Below are 19,326 nucleotides of genomic sequence, written 5' to 3' on the forward strand. Positions count from 1 at the left end.
TTCACTATTCCACTGGCAATAGTTTCATCAAGTATACCATTGCCCTCCATATCACTAAACCCAATGCCGAATTATCATTCTTCATCATGGTTGACCTTTTAGCAGTATTCAGCAATAGTTGATCTTCTTGGAACACTTTTACACTGTTGGTTGGAGTGTAAATTAGTTTAACCATTGTGGAAGACAGTACGGCAATTCCTCAAGGATCTAGAACCAGAAATACGATTTGATCCAGCAATCCCATTACTGGGTAGATACCCAAAGGATTAAAAATCATTCTACTATAAAGACACATGTACGTGTATGTTTATTGCAGCACTGTTCACAATAGCAAAGCCTTGGAACCAACCCAAATGCCCATCAATGATACACTGGATAAAGAAAATGTGGCACATATATACCATGGAATACTATGCGCCATAAAAAAGGTTGGGTTCATGTCCTTTGCAGGGACATGGATGAAGCTGGAAAGCATCATTCTCAGCAAACTAACACAGGAACAGAAAACCAAACACCACATGTTCTCACTTACAAGTGGGAGTTGAACAATGAGAACACATGGACACAGGGAGGGGAACATCACACACCAGGGCCTGTCGGGGAGTGGGGGGCTCAGGGAGAGAGAGCAGGGGGTGGGGGGACTAGGGGAGGGATAGCATTAGGAGAAATACTGAATGTAGATGATGGGGTGATGGATGCAGCCAACCACCATGGCATGTGTATACCTATATAACAAACCTTCACATTCTACACATGTACCCCAGAACTTAAAGTATAATAATAAAAAAAATATGAAACGGAACTTTAGATTATGTATCTGTTCCCTAACTCCACTTACTCCTGTCCCAATGTTTCCACTATTCACCTAGTTGATGAGTCCAAAACTCTTAAAATATTTGACTCTTCTTTAATTCTTGGGTCCTCAGCAAATCATGGCGGCTCTGTCTTCAAAATACATCCAGAATTCAATTACTTTTTTCCATTTCTCCCACTGCCACTCTATTTCAAGTTACCATCGTCTTTTATCTGGTCTTTGATGCTGGCTTTCTAGCTGGTCTCCTTGCTTCTACTCTTGCTTCTCTTGTTAATTCTCAACACTGGAGACTGACTGATCTTTTTAGCACATGGAACCGATTCCTCCATCAATTTATAACAAAATCTATGGTTTATGAGGCCCTCTATCATCTTGGCCACTAGCTATTACCCCAAACTCATCTCCTACTACTTTTTAATCACTGGCCCCAATCATACTGGTTTCCCTGCTGTTCTTAGAATGCACCAAGGAGTCTGCCATCTTAGGCCATTTGTACTAATTAACCATTACCTCATTAGAATTTCTGTCCAGACATACTTTCTGAGAGAGGCCTTCTCTGACTACCCTATCTAAAATGGCACTTTGTTTCTTTACACTGTTTTATTTTTCTTCATTACGTTTATTACCACCTGACATTATATTATATCTGTTTATTTGTCTGTTTACTACTGCTGTTTTCTACAAATATCCATGAGGGCCTGGACATTTTCTATCATATTTACTGTTGTATCCTCAACTGAAATGGTACCTTTTACCTAAGAAGTACTCAATAAATATTTGTTCAATGAATGAATGAATGAATGAATGAATGGAAATGGTTAATATTAAACTAGTATGAACAAATAAAAATCATGTGGTAAGCGCTGATCAAAAGAGAAGGGGAGGAGTTTGAAGTAACAGCCCTTAGAAGGAAGATTGTGGTGTTGTTGTTGTTGTTTTTGTTGTTACCCAGACTGGAGTGCAGTGGCGTGATCTCGGCTCACAGCAACCTCCGCCTCCTGGGTTCAAGTGACTCTCCTGCCTCAGCATCCCAAGTAGCTGGGATTAGAGGCGAACCACCATGCTCAGCTAATTTTTGGATTTTTAGTAGAGATGTTGTCCAGGCTGGTCTCAAACTCCTGACCTCATGTGATCCACTCGCCTCAGCCTCCCAAAGTGCTGGGATTTATAAGCGTTAGCCCCTGCACCTGGCAAGAAACAATTTTTGGGGGTAAGTAAAGGTTGTTTTTCTTATTCTGATGGTGGGGGGTGGGAGGGAGTAAGAAGAGAATCATGCCAGAGACAAAAGTCTATTATATGTCTACATTTCCCTTTTCTTCTTTCTGCTTATCCAGTTCGAAGGAAAGGAAAATCTTTGGAGAAGAGAAAGCTAAAATGTAGAAACATAACTCAGTAGCAAAATACTAAGTAAAATAGTGTAAAGTAGTCAGTCATTGGAATTATTCCATAAACTTGTGCAGCTATACATATTAGATGGGCATTTGATTTTTAAAGTGGTATTTGATTTTTAAAGAGAGCAGTTAAGTATTTATTCTGAATGATTTTTCTACTCTGAGGAGAAGAATTGAGAGTTTGTTAGGAGAGAGTTTCTTAGGTCTGAAGGAACTCATGGTAGAGTGGGGAAGAGGATGTAGGAATTAAAAGAAACTAAGAGTAATATTTGCCAATCAGAGAGAAAAATAACAATTTTAGTTTTTATTTTATTGACTAGTTTGTGATTATTATGATCAGTTTATATTCCTGATGTTTTAATAAAGGGGTCTAATCTTGAAAGCATAATTTATTGGGAAATTGTGCTAATCTTCTCTTAGCAAAACATATCTCTGAGAAGTCTGGCTGTTTGAATCTTGAAGACGTAACAAATGTAACAGAAGATCGCATAGAAAATTTTGGCCTAAGCATTCTAATGCAATAGATGTGACATTTCACAGTGAAGTACCAGACTAATAAGCAACACTTTGAAAGAAGTTTCTACTAGTTAGGTGGTCTTTAAAAACCACAAATGTCAGACAGTAGAATTGAGACTGCTTTTCCCCAGAGGTGTTCTTTAGAGAAAGCCATGCTTTTCATCCTACGTCCCTCTCACTAGGGTGAGGGTGCCTGCTTCTTCACCTCAGGCCTAGTAAGCAGGGCTTCTTACAGAATTGTTCAAAGAACTATAGTGGAAAGGTTGGGATGAGGACTGACTCCTTCCTCCCAGAAGAAATCTAGAAGGCCAGAAAGAGAATGCCTGGCAGGTTCTTCATTATTGGAGGGGATACATCCATTAGGACCAACCAGCTTCCTCAGAGTTTCTCAAGACAAAGTATGCATAATGCTTACATTTTTATTCCAGATGTGGGCCACATAAGGAATAAAGAGCCAGGCTGAAGCTCTTTGTGACTACTGCACAGGGAAATGCCTGAGATGTCAGTTGGGGTCTAACAGAAAATAACAACATGGTGTGGATTTCTAAAAAAGTCTGAGGCTAGGGGAGAAATAGCAGCAAGAGCAATGGGATACATGGGCTGTTTCACAGAACATGGAGGAGTTGTAGGTTGAGTGACCAAGCATGTGAGTCTCTGAGGAACTCACAAAAGTGCCTATAAGACAAAGAGTTTGCTTTAAATATCTGTTCATTTAAAGTTAACTTATGAGACAGTACAAAGCCATCTCACTACAGCTCCAGTCAATGAACATCTTTCTGCTTCCTTTTCTCTTACACCTTCCCTACACTCAAACCCAGAGAGTCACTGACAACAGCCAGTGACTAGGTGAGAATACGAACAGGAAAGAGAGAAGAGCTGAACACATTCCTTTTCTCAGAAGCCTCCCTTTCAAATGAGGCTGAATTTTGTGATTTTAAAACTTTGAGACCTTATACAAGTGGGCAGGAAAGTCATGAGACTTGCTGGAGTTTTCATCTTTGTGGCACGGAAAAAAGCTAATCCCACTGAGTTAGTTTTAAGAGAAATAATTATGTTTTGACTATATTTTATAAATCACACTAGCTCAATGTAATGAATATGCAGATTTTCTGCTACATAGTTGGTGGAAACCTTTCAGAACTTGCAGGTACACATGTTAAGAGGAAAAGAGCGTTGCAAGCTCAAATTTGTAAAATAAAAAAATTTTAAATCCCTATATTAGTTTCATTCACCAATCACTACACTAAGTCCAGAAGTGAATGAAATGTATATATGCAAATTTTAGGAAAGAAAGTAATTAAAAATTTGAATGACAAAAAATTCAGTCTTTCGGCTGGATGCAGTGGCTCACTCCTGTAATCCCAGCATCTTGGGAGGCTAAGACAGGTGGATCACTTGAGGTCAGGAGTTTGAGACCAGTCTGGCCAACATGGCAAAACCCCATCTCTACTAAAAATACGAAAAATTAGCTAGAGATGGGATTTCGCCATGTTGCCCAGGCTGGTCTCGAACTCCTGAGCTCTAGTGATCCACCCATGTCGACCTCCCAGAATGCTATAATTATATTTTTCTGAAATTATTTTAATAATTCCATAAATTATAATCTATTCAGAAATCATGTGAATCAACCAAGAAGGTATATGACCCTAAGATAAAGTTTAAGAGTAAAAATAGTAGTTAGAATTAAGTTCAGCTGGCAAGTGATAAAGCTAAAAATAACAAATAATAGATTAAATATACAAGGTTTCGTTCTCTATAAGTTTGGAAGTTGGCATTTCAGGTGGTTTTTCAGGTGGGATGGAGATTCCACAAAGTCGTCAGGGACATAAACTCCTTCTGGTTCATCACTCCACCATTCCTAGGATGGTCCTCATCCTCCAGTTGAAGATGGTTGCTAGATTCAACCATCACATCTATGTTCCAGGTAGTAAGAAGGAAGAAAGGGAAAAGAAGAGCCCAGTATCTCTCTTTGAAGAAAATTCCCCAGTTACTTTTCTCATTTGCCAGAATATATGGTTGCAAAGGAAGCCAGGAATTATAGTCTTTTATCTGTACATATTTTAAACTTGAATACATTTAGTAAGATGGAAGGAGAAAATGGATGTTGAGGCAAGCAGCTAGGAGTCTCTGGCATACAGACTTAAATACATTTCTTTTAATAAGATGGTTAGATCTGACATTGATTACTAATAAGTTAGAGTTATTGGTAAAGAGCTTTAATTGTACTGTACATTCAATATTCTTTAAATGCTTGCTTTCTCTATGTAGAGAACATTTCTGTCACTTGCAACCAAAGAAAGACTAATTCATGTCATTTATCATGGATTTGTTCCATTATTTAAACTCTCTGTTTCACTAACAGAACCATCTCAGCAATTTCTAATATAAATTTGTAAATCCATTCATACAATAAACACGTATTCACACAACAAACATATCAAATGCCTAGGTACTAGCAGAAAAACCCATAATTTTTGACTTCAAAGAGTTCACAGTTTAGTAGAAAAGATAGTGATAAAAATTCTAAATGTAAGGAAGTGTTATAGGTGCAGCAAAAATGTATGTATCTGGTGTTGTGGGGTACAATACAGAGAGATATCAGTTCTACAAAAATGACATTAAAGTGTATGCCTCCAAAGTAAGGCATACATTGCTGGTGGAATTCAATTAAAAAATGATTACATAATTTAAAATACATCAAAAGGTACAGAGGATAACACAATGGCTATCAATTTATGCACTATGTACCTATGAAACAAGATAATTCAAATATTAATTACAAAATACAATTCTGATTTTCATATGCAGTTTGAAATTATTAGTAATGAGGTATGTAGGTATATCATAAACTAAAAATCTTCCATGAAGAGGTGGTTATTGTCACTGGCACCAAATCAGAGAATTAAGTAGTAAGAATTTTCCTGAAATTGAGAGTGTTATACAAAGTGTTAGTAATCTTTTAATATGTTCTAAAGCAATAACATTTGTCACTTTATAATTCTCATTTATTTTGTATTAGAGAGTCTCTTAGAATTAGACATAAACATTTTTCAAATTTGCAGCTTTTTTTAATGTAGCAAAGGGAAAAAGACTAAAAAAATGCCTTGGAGGGAGGGGTAGGGTGTGGTGGAGAGGGAGTGAACTTCCCTTGACTCAGAAGAGGAAGGTGGTAATTTTCCTCCCATTACCATGAAAGTATTTGTAATTTTTGAAGTAGCTTTTCTACAAAACTATGTATTTAAGGAATGTTTCTTATATGTTCAAAACCTGTAATTTAGTAGGCCTATGGTAAGTACTTCAAGGGAACTTGAAGTTTACTGCCAAAGCTCTGTTTGGAGAGACTCGTGTAGGGACAGCAAGGAAGGAGAGATGCCGCATCTATAGAGAGGCAGGCTCCTTCTTTGTATAGTTTCTTCACATTGTTAAAAAATTAATATAATTCAGACTAATATGGCTAGCTACCTGACAAGGGAAGACTCCCCACCTTTCCAAAAATATAAAAAAAATGCTGGATAATAATTTTAAAAATTGAAAAAATTTATTTTGCCAAGCTTGAAAGCAAGCAAGGGAAATCAGCTAGGTATGGTGGATGTAATCCTAGCACTTTGGGAGGCTGAGGCAGGAGGATCACTTGAGCCCAGAAGTTCAAGACTAGCCTGGGCAACACAGAGACGCCCCATTTCTTCCAAAAATAAAAAATAATAATCCAGGCATGGTGGCGTGCACCTGAGGTCCCAGCTACTTGGGAGGCTGAGGCGGGAAGGATCGCTTGAGCCCAGGGGATTGAGGCTGCAATGAGCTGTGATCATGCCACTTCCACTCTGGCCTGGATGACACAGTGAAATCTTGTCTTAAAAAATTTTTTTTTTAGACATCAAAACAACAACAAAAAGAAAAGAAAAGAAAAAAAACAGAAAAGAAAAAAAGAGAAAAGGAAATCCCTAGCTTTTAGTAAAAGGAAAACAAAAAACCAGAGCATTACCGGAAGCTGAAGGCAAGTATATGCTGAAGCCCAGTGGCTCACATGAGTACTGGAACTAGATACATGTTGTGAGACTCAAAGACTTAGAAGGAATAGACTGTTGACAAGTGCATAAACATGGATGAATCCTGAGTGAAAAAAGCAACACAAAAAAGAATACCTACTGTATGATTCCATTTACAGAAAATTCTAGAAAATGCAAACAAATCTATAGTGACATTAGATCAGTGATTGCCTGAGGACATGACGGGGATGGGGATGAGTCAGAGTAGGAGGGAGAGATTACAAAGGGGCATGATGGATACGTTTACTACCTTAACTGTGGTGGTGGTGGTGTTACAGTTGTATATATGTGTCAAAACTTGTCAGACTGTACACTTTAAATACCAATGGTTTATTGTATGTTATATCTTATGAAGATGTTAAAAACACACAAAATCAACATCCAAGCACGTTCAACCAATCCTTCTCACTTATGTCTATGCAATTTATTTGCTGAAGAAACTTGGTGGTATGTCCTATAGTTTCCCATATTCTGGATTTTATTGATTGCAAAAAGGAATCGTTATTTTTTTATTTTTTTGAGACAGTGTCTTGCTCTGTCACTCATGTTGAAGTGCAAATGGCACCACCGTGGCTCACTGCAGCATTGATCTCCCAGGCTCAAGCGGTCTTCCTACCTCAGCCTCCCAAGTAGCTGGGACCATAGGTGCATGCCATCACCCCTGGTTAATTTTTTAATTTTTTGTAGAGATGTGGTCTAGCTATGTTTCCCAGGCTGGTCTCAAACTCCTGGACTCAAGTAATCCTCCTGCCTTGGTCTCCCAAAGTGCTGGGATTATAGGCCTAAGCCACCATGAGTGGTCGAGAATTCTTATCTTTTAGAGCTTTGTATGATGAAGTATTTATGGGTAATATCCATGTGAGGGGTGGGAAGGAGATTGGCCATAGGTTGATAATTGTTCAAGCTGAATGACTGACTCATGAAGGCTCATTATACTCTTCTCTCTACTTTTCATGTGCTTAAACATTTTTTATAATAAAAAGTTAAAACAAGTCCTGGGGCCTATCTTACAGGTATTTCTTGGGGGTTGAGCATATAGATATGCATAGAGATATTTCAAGGGAACTTGGAGTTTACTGCCAAAGCTCTGTTTGGAAAGACTCGTGTAGGGAAAGCATCAGGAAGGAGAGATGCCACATCTATAGAGAGGCAGGCTTAATAAACTCCCAAGGTGATTTTGTTATACACTACAGAGGGTCACTGCCCCATATAAAGAAAAGGACTCCTATGATGAGATGAATTTATGAATTTCAGACACCTACCACAAGGTATGGGAAAAACCATTTTTGGTAGATGTCCTTTACATTCAGTATCAAATTCTAAAAGTAGTAGGGGCTGGGCGTGCTGGCTCATGCCTATAATCTCAGCACTTTGGAAGGCCAAGGTGGGCAGATCACTTGAGGTCAGGAGTTTGAGACCAGTCTGGCCAACACAGTGAAAACCCGTCTCTACTAAAAATACAAAAATTAGCCAGGTTTGCTGGTGGGCACCTATAATCCTAGCTACTTGGGAGGCTGAGGCAGGAGAGTTGCTTGAACCCGGGGAAGCAGAGGTTGCAGTGAGCCAAGATCGTGCCACTGCATTCCAGCCTGACCAACATGGTGAAACCTGTCTCTACTAAAAATGCAAAAATTAACTAGGTGTGGTGGCGCATGCCTATAATCCCAGCTATTGGGAGGCTGAGGCAGGAGAATCCCCTGAATCTGGGAGGCGGAGGTTGCAGTGAGCTGAGATCATGCCACTGCATTCCAGCCTGGGCAACAAGAGTGAAGCTCCATCTCAAAAAAAAAAAAAAGCATGAGCCACTGTAAAAAAAAAAAAAAAAAAAAAAAAAGACATGTATATTTCTGCCTGCTTCTTCTACTGCTGAGGAAATTTTCTGCTCCCTATATGCAGATTGTTTATTGTGTTCTTAGTCAGTTTTAAATGGGTGATTGCAACACAGGTTTGGTTTATCATATAGGCTCAGTATGATTTGTCCAGATTATTCTGAACTTCAGCTCTACATAAAACTGTGAAATATAAAAGGTTTTCTTCTGTATCTCCAGTTTTACCTCTGTGACATCTTTCACTCTCTCTGATTTCCCCCTTTCTCAAATAGCCAGTGACTCTTTTCCAAATCTTCCTGTTACCAAAAACAGACTCAAAAATCATCTGATAAACTCATTTATACAAGATTACTGATTCGAGTCATGATATGCTCTTTTCAGGCAAAGTTGATTTAAATAGGGCACAGGATTTAAGTCAAAGTGAAAAAAGAAAGTGTAGTGATGGCCTCTCAGGCATCAGGTAGCCCAGTTAAGGGAAGGAATTTTTGGTTTGGTCAAGTTCCTTTCTAGACCCTCTAAAATCTTGCCAAATAGGTTGTTACCTATCTATCATTGGAAATGTATCCTTGAAAGAGTCATATAATGCAACTAAAGTTCTTCGTTCCATAATATGCATGAAAAGATTTAGCTTTATCTGCAAGAAATACAAAGCCAAACTCGAACCTTCTTAAAAAGCTGTCAAAATCAGGCCGGGTGTAGTGGCTCACACACATAATCCCAACACTTTGAGAGGCCAAGGCGGGTGGTTCACTTGAGGTCAGGAGTTTGAGCCTGACCAACATGGTGAAACCCAGTCTCTACCAAAAATACAAAAATTAGCCTGGCCTTGGTGGCAGGCGCCTGTAATCCCAGCTTCTCAGGAGTCTGAGACAGAAGAATCACTTGAACCCAGGAGGAGGAGGTTGCAGTGAGCCGAGATGGAGCCATTGTACTCCAGCCTGGGCGACTGAATGAGACTCTGCCTCAAAAAATTTACTGTCTCAGCGGAAGGGGTAGGCTTCAAGCTGGGTTTAAGTGCCTCCATCATGTGTCAGCTTCATCCTCAGGCTGACTTCCTCATGGTAGCAAAGTGGCTGCAATAACTATTGGACGCACATCCACTCATCACACCAGCCAGAGTAAGAAAAAGAGCACTTTTCATTTCCCAACAAACACAGGATCTGGCCTTTCACGTGACTGGGACCAATTTAGACCCATGTCAGTGCCTATCAATGAATACTGACAGATCAAGTGAGGACGGGATTAGGTTGATTATCAGATAGGCTGATTATCACAATCACTGTCCACACGTGGAGCAGAGATGGGCCTAATCAGATCCTTGGCTGTCTTGCAATTGCAGAAGGGTGGAAATATATCCTGGGGAATCAACCAATATAATGCCCACTATAAAATCAATATGATATTCTATACCATTAGATACCAGTTTAAACTCTTACATTATTGTTCAATGTTTAACTTGTTTTTAATTATTATTATTATTATTATTTTTTGTGGAGACAGGGTATTGTTATGTTGCCCAGGCTGGTCTGGAACTCCTGGGCTCAAGCAATTCTGCCTTGGCCTCTCAGAGTGCTGGGACTACAGGCATGAACTACTGTACCTGGTCTGTTTCCAATATTTGATATTACATTTTAAACTAGGAGTTGCAGACATAAATGAGAGAAACAACACTGTAAGATACCGTAGGGAATGTAGAGACTTTGGCAAAAGAGAGAATGCATGCCTGAACCTGATTGTTGTTCACATAAGAATGTAAGCCCACTGTTACCAAATCTTCCCCTTTTTAAGGAGAAGCCCAAAATGCATGTGAAATCTTCTGGTTTTTAACTTTGGCTAATTTTTTTTTAAGTACCATGTATGGCAAATAAAACATGTTTATGGGTTAGATTTGTATCTGGGCCACCAGTTTGTCATATTATGAATCATGCTGGAATATTTCATAACACCTTCTCTCAAAGTGAGAGTTTCAGTCCTTTCATGGACCAGGGCTGCTAGGATATGCTTAATGCAAACGAAGCCACAGTGGAAAGAGAAGTGAATAGCACACACTACATGAAGAATGCTTTGTTATTACTTTTTTATTCCTTTTAGCTTCTTGAGTAAAAGACTGAAGATCTGTTAATAATTTTTTGGCATGTGCTTAGAATTGTTTTTCTGGTAGTAAAGATAAGTTTGCACCAGATCACCTTAATTGTCTTATCTAGGTTCTCTTTTGACTTGTCTCTTATCTATGTTGTACTGTGAGGAAAAGTTCAATTTCAAAGAATGACCCCTGTTGATTAGAGGTGTTATATGTGGCCATGGGACAAGATTTTTCTTTTCCTTGTAGCAAGCTGGCACATGGATAGATTCTACCACAGTGACTTAGATATCACACTCCACTTAAATAGAAGATTTAACTCGCAGTGGCCAATGGTGGCCTCTATTATTGCTTTCAAGACATACAGAACTGAATTTGGGGAACACTAAACTTGTTTTGGACTTGCCATTTTTTTAAAAAAATCTTTTTTGGCTAAGTTTCTTGTTGAATGCCCATAATCACCACATCCATTGTCCTTTTTTTTTTTTTTTTTTTTTTTAGCTTCACTCAGTTAGAAGATACCTGAAGGCAGAAACTATGGCTTTGTCAACTGTTGACTTCCTCATGGTGCACAGTGTAAATTTACTAGTACTTTATTTAGTAGAGGCTCAGTACTTCTTGTTTGCAGATTTATTAATAGTTCCTGTACATTTCAGGAAATCAACAGATGATTTATGTTATTCTAGCCCTAACTTTATTGAATATAATAAAAACTTTCAGCATTTATTTTCAGGCCCAGGGCTAGGTAGGCTCCTGAGATACATAAGTTAATAAGGGAAGGAGCACAGAAGGTAGGAGAAACAAAAAAAAATAGAGAATTATGACACTCTTGATATGTCTCAGCATCTATAGACATTAACATTAGGAAAAGGGGGTGGGAAGGAATTTGGGAGGGAGGGACAAATGTCACATTTCTCAGAGTAGCTTTTAGATATGGGTGGGAAAATGAGGGCAGGGGAATTAAAGTGGGATAGAAGGGAGATATTTAAACAAAAGTCATTCTAGGGCTCCAATCACTGGACACAAGTAACTCTTGCTACACTATATTCACTCATCTATGCAATCACGTTCATCCAGTGCTTTCTATGAGTTAGGCAGGGTGCACTGTGTAAGATACAAATGAATGAAGCAGGTCCCCGGCGGTTGTATAGAGGGATAAATGCTGCACAGGGCAACCTGGATAAGCTTCAACATGTTAGGTGCCACATAGCCACAGAAACATTGTAGTAAGGAGATTCAGAAAATGTACAGGTAATTTCTGGTTGCAGGATCTAGAATGATGTCCACGGTTAAGGATCAGTACAATCTAGGTGGTAAAAAAAGTTGGTTTATTCTACTAGTTTGTACCTCAACATCTTTGACCCCAAAGGATAAAAAGGTGCAAACGAGGGCACATTTTCTTCATAGAAGGTGCTTACTTAGTGCTTTCCTGTTCATTCCCCGCAGGTGATTTCCCTCTTCAATCTCTCCCGAGTCTCACAGAACTAACAAGGGAGCGCTTCACAAGCACCCAGACACCTTCAAAGAGGCGAAGAAAAGAGTACTTGGTGAAAAAGTTCGTACGCTTTCAGGGGAATTTCCTTAAGATTACTGGGCATTAAGAATGAAAATATGTAAACCAGGTTTATGAGCAAGAAAATAACCTCTCCACATCCAGAGTTAATCTTAGAACTCAGTAACCGCCAGCAGAACGCTCCCCGGTCTGGGCGGGCTCACAGGCGCGGTCCCACCCACCAGGCCCCTCCCCCGTGGAGGTTTCTCCGGCGCCTCCCGCACTCCCGCCCGTCGCGCGTCGCTGCTCCAACAACTCGGGTTCTGTCGGGGCCTCACTCCGCCCCCGGCTCAACTGCAGCCAGGCCGGGACTTGCACACGCTGGTGCGCCGCCGTCTCCCAGCAGAGTGGGCGCCTCCGCCGGCAGGAGCGCGCACGCCGCGCCAAGGGGCCTGGACGCGCGCGCTCCCGACCCATCTCCTCCTCCTCCTCCCCCCCTCCTCGGCCCGCCCCCTCCCTCGCCTCTTCCTGCCAGGCCGTCCTTCTCCCCTCCCCTCTCCGCTCCCTCCGCCCTCCCAGGGCTCCAGCAGCGGCGGAGTGAACGGGACCGGCCCGGCCTCAGAGCGCGAGGTGGCGGGTGGGACGCGGGCGCCTGAAGGAGTTGTTCTTCCGGCAGCTCCCGCGGAGACGTGAAGAGGTGAGGCGAGGGCGGCCTCCTAGGGGCAGCAGGGCGGCCCGGCGGCCTGGATTCGCGGGCCGAGGCTGCCTGGGTGTGTTGGCGTCGGGCTGAGCCTGGGGAGGGTCGAGGTGGGGCCCCGGCCCGGGACGGGGATGCTGGAAGACCTCAGGAAGGAGGGCGCGGGGAGGGCTCAGGACTGTTGGCTGCTTCCCGGACACTGCGGTTCTCTCAGGTGGCCGCTTCTCGCTGCCAGGGCGGGTAGGGTCGGTACCCTTACCTGGGGGCGGGGTAGTGGCTTCGGCAACCGCCACCTCCAGCCGTGCCCTCCTGACATTGCTGCCTCCGCGGCTGCCGCCCGCTGCTACGCTGTGGCTGCTGCTGGATTCGCAGTCCCAGCAGCCCTGCGTCCGGTGGGCGAGTGGTTAGAGTATTTTCTTACCCACACGCAGGCTTCTGTACTCCATCGTTTCTCTCCCTCCCCCTTCCTCTTCCTCCGCCGACCACTTTGCTCGGCTCCTGCTGTTGATGCTTGTGGTTTTGTAGTTTGGGATGGGCTGCATTCCGGGCAGATCCCTACCTGCAGGGAATGCCCTGCTTCAAAGTAGACCTCACCTCCTGGGGCATGTCAAACACCTCCTCTCAACCCTCACCCAGCTTGTGGGTGCTCAGTGTCCTGATAACTGAGTCAAAGTTTCTGAGACAGAGCTAGTACTTTGCACTGGTCGCCAACGGTACAGGGCTAGGCAGTGCGTCAGCATGTGGAAAGGGGCCACCGGCCAGATGGAGGTGGCCGGGTGCATGGGAGCTCAACTGACGGGTTTCAGATACTAGGCAGTGTGTCCAGGTCTTTGGATCTCTCAGATAGGGTTATATTAGAATATGTACCAAAATTTGAGTTGTCACTTGCAGAATTGATGGTTTCATGCAGGTAAACTGAAATGCCAGCCTTATTACACTAATGGTAGGGAGAACTTTTGCTTGCCTGACAGATTTCAGCACAGTTTGGAAAATGATTTTAAGGCCTTCATTTTTGGCACTGGAGGGTTTAGGGATTTTTGATTTGTTTGAATTTCCTTGTGCATAGGGGGAAGTAAGTAGTTGCTTGTTAAAATTCTGAAAACATAGTTTTATGAAAACCTCTGACTTTTCTTATAGTAGTGTTTATATTTGGCATTTTCCATAGACTATCCGTTAGTAATGACGTCGGAAGATACAGATATGAAGTTTGCTTGTGGTCACATTGGAAGTGGATTTTGTTCATGGAAAATATTGGTTCGCAAGCTCCTAGTATTAGAAAACTGGCCTGTGTTCATTTTCTCAGTAGAGCATCCCTTATGAAATTGACAATGAGATTTCCAAGGAGAAAGACTAGATGAACTTTATGTATACATTATCATCAAATTGTATTAAATGTACACCTGGTTGAGGGGTTAGCTCTAGACTTTGAGTTAGACTCGTGTCTATACTAAGTCAGTTCAATAAATGCACCGATATTATGAATTATTAAGTCATCTGGAGAGAAGTAGATAAAACAGGGCAGAGTTTATTTGTTAACATATTATGTAGCCTACATTTGCTCTGATGTGTATTATTAAGTCATCTGGGAGAAGTAGATGAAGTAGGGCAGAGCTTATATGTGAACATATAATCTACATTGTCTTTTAGAAAGCTGGAAACAAGTTAGTAAGGCTCAGTACTGTTGGGGCGTATGGTGACTATGCAAACCAAACTAAAAAGATGTGACTGTAAATGTATGTAGTTTGTTTATTTATTTTTTTTAGAGACAGGGTCTCGCTCTAGTGCCCAGGCTGGAGTGCAGTGGCTCAGCCCTAGCTCACTGCAGCCATGAAGTTCTGGTCTCAAACAATCTTCCCACCTCAGCCTCCTGAGTAACTGGGACTACAGACACATGCCACCACACCTGGCTAAGTTTTTATTTTATTTTTGTAGAGTCAGGGGTCTCACCATGTTGTCCAGGCTAGTCTCCAACTCCTGGCCTCAGGCAGTCCTTGCTCCTTGGCCTCCTGAAGCACTGGGATTACAGGCCTGAGCCAACCATACTTGGCCAATTTTTTTTTCCACCTGAGTTATTTGATGGGAATTTCTATATATTACAGTTGTGATGTTTTGAGAATTTTTGTTTCTTTGATAATTGTTTCATGATTTAGATCATTTTCTTTTTACCCTGGTAGTTATAATATTTTTTTTTCTTTGAATTACAGAATTTTATTAGGCACATGAAACGGGAGTTTTCATGTGGTCAGCTCACCAGTTGCAAATTTGTGACTTTTAAAAACTTAAATTTTTTTCTTTGCCTTAACCCAAACTAGAATTTGCTCAATTGCTGTATATTTATTTGAACTCTCAGATGATACAGCATTGAATCAGAAAGTCCTTTTATCCATTTTTTTTGTAGTAATCAAAAGGAATTCTCTTGTGCCAAGTAAAAATATGTATGGGAGATAGCTAGGCTTCAAGAGATTGGCTTTGAAGAGAGTAGTAGCTAAGTAGCAAAAATTTCTCATATTGAGGGTGTAGAACTGGAACTGCAATCCAACCTACCATTGTCTTCAAGTGGGATATGGATCATTATGACTGGATGGAGGGAGTTTGGGGAATGAAGTTGATGCTGTAAGTCTATGGGATTCCCAGGCACTGAGCTTGCTTATGTCTTAATTTTTTTTTTCTTTTCTTATATATATATTTTTATGTCTTAATTTTAATGAGTTCTACATTTTTATAACTCTTGAGTTATATAAATGGGTCAGCCATTGAGTCCGAGGATGACCAGCAGCCCAAGACTGTTCCAGGTGATGGCATTTCAAAGATGGCTCAGAGATTTCTTGTGGAGATGATCTGATGAGCGTTTTGCCATTACAAACAGTGGAGGCCAAGAAAATATGGACTTGGGCCTGAGTTATTGTAAAACATATTCATTTTTAAAGGAGAGTTTTAACATTGATGTTTTAGAGAAAGACATTGACTTCTAGACTTTCAGAATGGGGAATAATTTTGACTTTATAGTCAGTATTTGAATTGGGCATAAGTATGTAAACATCAGTGGATCCTAATGAGGAAGAGTTAATGAATTAAGCAGAGCTTGCATCTCTGAACATCTCTTTTTCATATTTCATTTACTTCCCACATTGCTCTTATTCAACAGATAGGATGGCATAATTGAGTATAGCAAGTGTATGCCCGTGCTGACTCTTTTTTGTTATTTTCTGGTGTTTTTTTGGTGTACTTTTTGGGGATTTTCCTGGGAAACTTTTAGGCATCTATTCAGCTGATTTAGAATTAGATTTGGGCTAAGATTATTAGTATACTTGAAATACTGAGCCTTCTTATTTTCCAAATAGTTCTTGAAATAGAAAACATTTTGCCAGTGTTGTTGGACTAAAAAACAAAAAAACAAAACCCCAAAAACCCAACAACAACACAGTTCTTTATAAATACTCATGAAAAATCTGGTTACAGGCTGTGTTGTGATAGACATAGTACAGCCAAAAATATATTTAAGAAACTTCTCACCCAGTTTAGTAAGCTTAAATAAGAAGTAAGAAAATAAGACAGTTTTTTTTCAATAAAAGCCTGATTTTCCTAGAATATGAAGTCTAACAACTGTTTGCTGTGTTATTTTCCCTCTTGCCTATTCTAAATTAAGCAAGAACTACGTGTCGCTAGTCCATGGCAAAAGCTTAGTTCTAGTAGGGGATTCTTAGTAATGGAGGTCTCATTGAGGGATGCAAGGGAATTTGATTGGGAAACATTCAGGTATGGAACATTTATTTTTTACTGCTCTAATTTTCTCTGTACCTGGGTATTCAGTGGGGTGGGGGTATGAGCACAAATACAGAATTATCTGGATTTTTTTTTAATACTATAGATTTCCTCCTCCTACCTCCTACCCGCTACCTGCTTGCCATTGATATAGTAGGAGTGTATTGTATCCTTCAGGTATGTGGGGCTGAACAGACGCTAAGAATTTTGGCACTTTGCTGATAATCCATAAATCAAATTCCTACTCTGTGTAATTTGCCTTCTGGTGATATCAATAGACATTTGTTACTCTCATTTTTGAAGAAAAGTAGGAATTGTGGTGGTGAAGAGACATATGTAACCAAGAGTAAGATTTATCAAATTATGTAGTATACATGAAGGAGACCAGGAGATTGTTTACCTGAACATTTATTGAACTCTTTTGATTCTGATCCACAATAAAAAAATATATTTTACTTCTTCATTCAGCAAGCGCACACACATACAAAGTTGAAAGTTTGGTGAAATAATATTTTTCTTTTCAGGGGCCTGCTGAGTTGGCTGTAATGGCTTGCAAGACCAATTGTGTGTATTTCTTCCTAATTAGCTCTATGTCCAGTGACATCATGTTGGCAGCTCGAAATTAGTCATGGTGGTATTATTTTCACCATGAAATTCAGCAACTGGTATTCCCAGGGCTTCCCTCCTCATAGGTAGTTGTTAAACATTTATAGCACCTCATTGCTTATAACACACATTGATATTTTCTATTATTTCATTTCATTTAAAAAATGCTGGGTTTTGACTTCCAAATTAATTTTACATCCAGCTAATGGATTATAGCCTACAGTTAAACAACAACAAATACAACTAGTTTAGCCTACCCTCCTAACTTTGTAAGTGAAGGAACATACTAAAAGCCTCAAGTCCAAGGTCAGATAGTGAGTTATTAGCAAAGCCAGGGCTCTGGACTAAATCTGGAGTTGTTTCTGGTGGTCTTCTTTCCTAAGCATGCTTAGTATGTGTAAGGGATTGTGTTAATCAGTTTGAATAAAGATGGACCTTGACCCTGAGGACTTTATGCTTAGGTGGGGGATTAAATATGGAAACAACAATGATAATGAAAAGCCGAAAGTAATGGGTGGTAAAAAGATAAAGATAAGGAACTATAAGAGTTTAGAGAGGAGGGAGAGATTACTTTTAAGAGAAGAGGTGACATTTGAACTATTTTTTTTTTTAATTTTAATTTTTTAAGACAGCATCTCTGTTACTCAAACTCGAGTGCTGTGGTACCAACACAGCTCACTACAGCCTTGACTTCCTGGCCTCTAGCAAGTCTTCTGCCTCAGCCCCCAGCAAGTCTTCTGCCTCAGTCCCCAAATGGCTGGGACTATAGGCGCACACCAACATGCTTGGCTAATTTTGGATTATTTGTAGAGATGGGGGTCTCATTGTGTTGCCCAGGCTGGTCTTGAACTCCTGGACTGAAGCTGTCCTCCCATCTTGGCCTCCCAAAGTGCTGGGATTACAGGTGTGAGCCACCATGCCTGACCCCTGAACTATATTTTGAATAGGACAACTAGTATTAGAGAAAGGCCTTTCTGGGCTGGGGGCCAGGGTGATCAAAGGCATACAAGTATGGACAGGGAAAAATGAATAGTGAAAGAGCTAGGCAAGAAAGAGTCAGTTAGCACCAGATGGTTGAGACCCTAGAATGCCAGCTTTTCTTTCTGCTTTTCAGTTTCTCTTTCATTTTTGACTCTGGAGTAATCTAGTACTTCTTAATATTAAACAAGATTTATATTGTGATTAAAATATGACACAGAGAGCATATAAGTATCCTTAGAGTAGAAGCTGAAGGGAATAATTATTAGTGTTGGAGAAGCAGGCTTGAGTTTACCAGTCCTAAAAGTGTTGGCAAGCGAAAAATATTTTATTTGTGAGGAGATACAGTGTTTTTTTTTGGTTGTTGTTGCTTCACCAAATAGCATCAAATTGACTATGGTAGAACAGGAAGCAGTTTTGAAAGTCTTCTCAAGGGCCTTCTAAAATGTGATTTCTACATGACTAGATCTTAATTTTTGGAGGCAGGTTTAGTTCAGGCAGAAGGGTAGGTTATACAGAGTGGCAGCTGAACTGAGTAGCTTTTAGAATTTAGGGCAGCAGAGCACGATATTTTATATCAAATCCAGTTGTAAGGGACTGATAGCTTCTTTACTTCAAGAATTTTCTTAGATTTCAGCATTTATGTCTTTGACAGCCTGTATGGCTGAAGATGTTTTGAAGTCTTGGATGGAACTTGCCTTGTTTCTCAGGGGAATTGGGTGGCTAGAAATGAAGGCAAATGCCAGTAACCTGTGTCTGTTAATCAAATTGAAGTACTGGTGGCAGTTCTCAAGCTTTTCTGTCTGTGGATGATTTCACACTTACTGCCTCTAATTAAAATGGTATATAGTCAATTTAAAGAAGCCTTGCTTCTCTTTGACCCACCAGTTCTATAAAGGTAAAAGCCCTCTTAAAGTGTTGCCCAGGTAACAACACATGCAGACACTGTTTAATAGCTCATCACTGAAGTGTGTGGAAAATTTTGGAAATGTTGGTAACGAAGTTACTATAGTAAATAACTACTTGGTTGGTAAAAAGCTGGGCTACTTCTGGATGGTTGATAAAGAGTTTTTGAGATGAGCCTTGGTTCTAAAATAAATATGAATTGTATCATT

General features: G+C 40.4%; 1 protein-coding gene across 2 annotated transcripts in view; it reads left to right on the forward strand.

Annotated features, from left to right (window-relative positions):
* The first annotated feature begins 12,730 nt into the window (after positions 1-12,730).
* The window catches only part of RABGAP1L (RAB GTPase activating protein 1 like), a 726,923-nt gene continuing 720,327 nt past the window's right edge, over positions 12,731-19,326 (forward strand). The window contains exon 1 of one of the 2 annotated variants that reach the window (XM_064370670.1): positions 12,731-12,865. The gene's annotated coding sequence lies outside the window, so the exon portion shown is untranslated. The remainder of the gene's footprint in view (positions 12,866-19,326) is intronic. The other variant, XM_064370668.1, reaches the window with a different exon arrangement.

The sequence above is a fragment of the Aotus nancymaae genome, unplaced genomic scaffold (genome assembly GCF_030222135.1).
Source record: "Aotus nancymaae isolate 86718 unplaced genomic scaffold, 86718_ANA_hifiasm-v0.15.2.pri h1tg000108l, whole genome shotgun sequence".
NCBI classification, from domain to species: domain Eukaryota; kingdom Metazoa; phylum Chordata; class Mammalia; order Primates; family Aotidae; genus Aotus; species Aotus nancymaae.